The following is a 5249-nucleotide window of genomic DNA, read 5'->3' on the forward strand; positions in this document are numbered from 1 at the left end:
GTTTATAGCCAGGAAAACAAGACTTTGCTGAAGCCTAGAAAAGAAAGGAACTCCTGTCGATTGAGCCCCTACTCCGTGCCCAGGGCCAGACTATTTTAAGCTTTATCTCTGGATGCCTCTCGGGTCTCAACACAACCCAACCATGAAGAAGGTAACCCCCGCATTGCATGGCTGAGGACCCCGTGGAGAGAGAGACCTCACCGGCTAGACAGTGGCAGAGCAGGGATTCAAACCCAGACCTTCTGCACTCTCGCACCCATGCTTTCCTTCTAGGCAGGTAGCGCCGTCCATAGGCATTGGGGCTGTCAGGACCAGGCTCAAGTTCATACTTCCATGACCTGACCCAGTGTCGGCACTTGATTTATGTCAGCTGTGGAGCCACTCCTCTGGAGAGTGGAGAAAGCATGGATGCCCCACCCTGATGCAGGCTGCAGTTGGTTTTATCACTGGGGATCTTGACATGAGTTATTAGAATGGATTCCAGAGAGAAGGGCTTGGGGCCTTTAGAGTTACCAGGGTTGTGACCTTGGACAACTCACTAGATCTCTCTGAACCTTAGTGTTCTCAACTCTAGAATGAGAATAATACTGACTGCGAGGGTGCAGGTGGGACATCAGTTTATGACAGCACCCACCATGGTTCAGAGTGAGCAGAGCAGAGGAGGCAGGGGCTGGAATTCCCCTGTGGTGGAGGGTTCTGATCAGCTGTGGGCAGTGTGAGGGAGAGGAGAAGGGATGTGGAGGACAGTTCTGATACCCAGAAAGATCCAAACTTCTATTGTGAAACCAAAGGTGGGCCTTTCCCCAGCCACTGAGAGAGATTCTGACATGCATGGAGCAAAGATGAATGGAACATTATGGGCTTGGGGTCTTTATCAGACCTTTACCAGGTCTTTCTGTCATGTTTTGCTCAAGGTGGCCACCAAGGAGTTGACTGCCCACAGAGAACTTTTTGCTGTGTAACCCGGGAAGTCACTCACCCACTCTGTTTCTTCTCTTTCTCGTGTCCACATTAAGAGAAAGCGAAGTTCACCAAGCCCCGGGTGGGAGGGATGAAAAGGCGATATTAACTACTGGAAAGGAAAGAGATAGAAAACCTCAGCAAAGAACCGCCCAGTGGGGCATTCAATGGTGTCTCCCTGGCTTGTGGTTGGGGTAGGAGGACTTCACACGGTAGGTGTGACTGAGAAGGAGGACCAAGCCACAGAAACCAAAATTAGCAACAAGGTCGGGCAGGGAAACCCTTTGTGGGCACTGCTCTGCCTTTCCACCTAACAGCACAGAGGGAGCTGAGCTGCTGCAGAAAAAGGTGGGTGTGGATGGCTGCTCCTTGGCCCCCTTCTCTCTCCCAGCTCCCACCAGGTCCAAGTGGAACCAGCATGAGCTGGGGGTGGTAGGGGGATGAAAGATCTGGGATAATATTCCAACGGTGTATCTTTCCAGCTGTGTGGCTGTAGGCAAGACTTAACCTTCCTGAGTCTCTATTTTCTTGTCTCTGAAATGGGATGATGATACCTACGTCACTGAGTAGTTGGGAGGAGAAAATACAACTATAAGATTAATACCTACGGGTATATATCAAAGTGTATGCTATCTCATTAATCTTCACCACAGTCCTGTCATGCTTCCAGCTCCATTTACAGAGAAGGAAACAGCTTAGAGAGGTTAAGGGACTTGCCCAAGTCACACAGCTGGTAAATAGCAAGCTGGGTGTGAGACCCCTGATCTATGGGGCTCTATTCATGCTTTAGAGCCTGAGACATAGTGATTCATTCTCCCCTCCAAAATCCCTCCCTTGGTTCCTACTCCATCCCCAGCGGCTACCCCACTGCCACTGCTGGGTTTACTCCTTGGCCTTGGTGGCCAATGAAGAAATCTAGGACTGTGATCTATTTACTATTTTTTTTAAAAAAAATACTTTATTGGTTTTTTACAGAGAGGAAGGGAGAGGGCTTTTTATTTTTTAAAAAATACTTTATTGGTGTTTTACAGAGAGGAAGGGAGAAGGATAGAGAGTTAGAAACATCGATGAGTGAGAAACATCGATCAGCTGCCTCCTGCACACCCCCTACTGGGGATGTGCCCGCAACCAAGGTACATGCCCTTGACCGGAATCGAACCTGGGATCCTTCAGTCCGCAGGCTGATGCTCTATCCACTGAGCCAAACTGGTTAGGGCGATCTATTTACTCTTGACCATACCTGCTGCTGGCTAGTGGTGCCTCAATCTGGCCCTATTCTCCCACACCAGTGACAGATACCCAGAGAGATAATCTAGCAGGAGGAAGTAGATGACCCAGAATGAACTTCATTCATGTCTATGATCTTGAACCCAAGTTGCCTTAAACACTGCTTCTTCAGTCTGCTGTTGTGCTGAAGTGCAAGATTATGGTAAAGGAGTGAACTCAAAGAGGATAGAGTTGAAGGTGCTGCACCCAACAGTATATCAGGCCAGTAATGTCAGACCAGCCAGACCAGGGGAAGCAGAACCCCACACAGACCTTTCTCTAGGCTTCAGATTCTATTCTGTCTTGAGTCATAACATGTCTACACCCACAGGTCATCTATTCGACAAATACTTACTGAACACTCATTACGTCCAAGTCATGTGAAAATGCCACTATTCAACTATTTTGATCTACAAAATGGTGATTTTTTTATGGTGTAGCCTAGAGATGATTGTTAAAGCCATAGCATTAGATCAGATCACCAAAGACTGGATGTAGGCCTAGAAGAAACAAGGTCCTTTGACAGCCCTGGCATCCTCCACTGTTTAAGTACCAAGAAGGTGAGGAGACACCAAGAAAGAACACCAAGCAGAAATGGTGGGTGGGAGCAGGTCCACGAGAGACCAGGAGAATATAGTGTCCCCGAAGCCAAGGAGACAACGTGTTTCTGGAAGGAAGGAGTAACTAAGCCAAATGCTTTTGAGAGTTCAAGGTGAATGAGAATGGAGGCTCAACCTTTGGCTTTACCACTGGGGACCTTGACAAGAGTTATTAGAATGGATTCCAGAGAGAATGGAAGGAAGGAATTGGAGACAGCAAGTATGGACAACTACTTACAGAGTTTACTTTTTCCTTAATACCAGAAAGGGCTGCTATATTTGAGTTTTTGACGAGAGGCAAAAAGCTGAGAATAGAATATTTATAATAAAACTACACAGAGCAAAATTCCGATAATTAACTTCTAATTCCTTCTCACTGGCAATTAGTGAATCCCTTACTAAGACAATCATGTCTATGTGTAAAGCTCACCTGGATCCTTCTTCTCTGTCACCCAGATCTGCTGACACTAGGCCCAGGCTGGTCTGATTACATGCCAGTCTGAGCTGGGAAGGTCACTTCCATGTATCAACATGTTTCATATTAATTACAAAGATGGTGTATGACAGATAGGCAGAGAGATAATCTAGCAGATTACCTGTGCAAAGTTCCAATTTTAAGCAGAGTTCTTACTACCTAGTAAGAACTAGGCCGTTCAAGACTTGGCAGTCTTGGTAGTTCAACACTACCAAGTCTTGTATTTATCAAGACTTGCAAAAACACCTGCTGTTATCTGGAAAGACTGCTGTGTCTGGCCCTATAGCTCCCACTGGGAGCTTGTAAAAACACCAAGACATGAACTCCTACCGACTTCAAGTACCCATGCCCTTTCCACTATGAAGCACTGGCTTTGAACCATTCTTTGAGATCTTAGGGGAAGTAGCACCTGCAGTGTAATTGATATGCTTTCCTACAGATTACTCTGTGCTCCCACCTTCCCGCCCTGAGTCTTCAGATAAATCATGGCAGCTAGAAGGTGAAATGGAATTTTTACAACCACAGGAAATCATCATTACTTAAACCATCTCCTCTTGGAAAAGCCAGGGACTGAATCACACCAGATAGATGTGGTCCAAAAGAATCTGTTAGATTCCAAGATAGACTGCCCCAAATAGTGACACTTTGGGCTGACAAAATCTATCCTGTCAGTAGTATGATGTGCAGGCTGATTTTTTTTTTAAAAAGAAGAATTAGAAAGAAATAAAAAAAAATAAACATGTCTCAGTATCAGGGCTGTTTGTTTGCTTGGTTGTTTTTTTTTTTTTTTTAAAGGTCATTGTTTAAAGGGTAGTCCCCTATGGGAAAGAATGCATGAGAATTCTGATGAATTTTTTAAGCCTGTGACATTTAGGCATCAAATGATATTTGAAAGTTCGCTCTCTCTGCTTCTGTCTCTGTGTTTGCTGCTGTCTCTCTTTCTATCCCCCCCAGATACTGGAAGAGAGAGTGCTAAGTAATGTATAATTATGTTTATTGTACCAGGTATTAAATTGTTAAGTTATACAGGAAACATGAGATTTTGAAAATTCCCTTTGTAGTTCCCCTGGATGGAGTTGTTGCTGCTTTGGGGTCCAGGCAGAGGGACCACTCCTTCCATTGTAACTTCCCAGCCCTGGAGGTTCAGACAGAGCAGGAGACAAAGGGGATTCAGTCTGCTTTCACCTCCACTGAGTGCAGGACTCCTGAGGTGGCCTGATTTCACTCCTGAGGACACCTAGACCAGAGAGTTCTAACTTGCTGACCATTCACAGAGATGCAATGTTTTGCAGTGGGAAGAGCTCAGACAAGGGTATATTTCCTAGCTCTACCCTTACTGGCGAAGGGCCCTCAGTTTAGGCTCACCTGTGCCCCCTTGTCCCCCTCATTCATACCTGTAAAATAAGCATAGTAATACCTGGGTGTCTTAGTTAAGACATTTGGTTGTGACAGAAAGAGAAGTCAATTCAACTTTTCACTTAGCACAGTGCTTGGCAAATAGTTGGTGCTCCAAACAGATGTGTTAAATGAAGGAATCAGTATCATAAGAAAGTAGAAAGTGTATCAAAAGGACACTGGGGCATCTCATAGCATCAAAGATAAACCTGGACGGACATCAGAGCCTAGGAAAATCAGGAATCATGGCAGAGTAATGGCAAAGCCTGGGTATGCCAGTGCCTCCAGCCATCCCTCGCCCACACCCCGACAATGCCGGAGGGGTGGCCCGGGTGCACTGGTTATATGAGATGTCAAAGCAAAATGGGATGGGAAATAGAGGTTTCTTTTCAGGTCTCGGTTTCAATCAAGATTCAGAACAAGCACAGCTGCTAATTCCACCCAAGACCGTCTCCAAAGGAACCAGAAGGAATGAGAAAGGAAAGACCGAACACAACGAAGACCTACCTTTGCCTCTTAAATGGGACAAGGCTACCCACATGGTCTAGAAGGGA

Source organism: Myotis brandtii, unplaced genomic scaffold (assembly GCF_000412655.1).
Source record: "Myotis brandtii unplaced genomic scaffold, ASM41265v1 scaffold265, whole genome shotgun sequence".
Classification (NCBI taxonomy): Eukaryota; Metazoa; Chordata; class Mammalia; order Chiroptera; family Vespertilionidae; genus Myotis; species Myotis brandtii.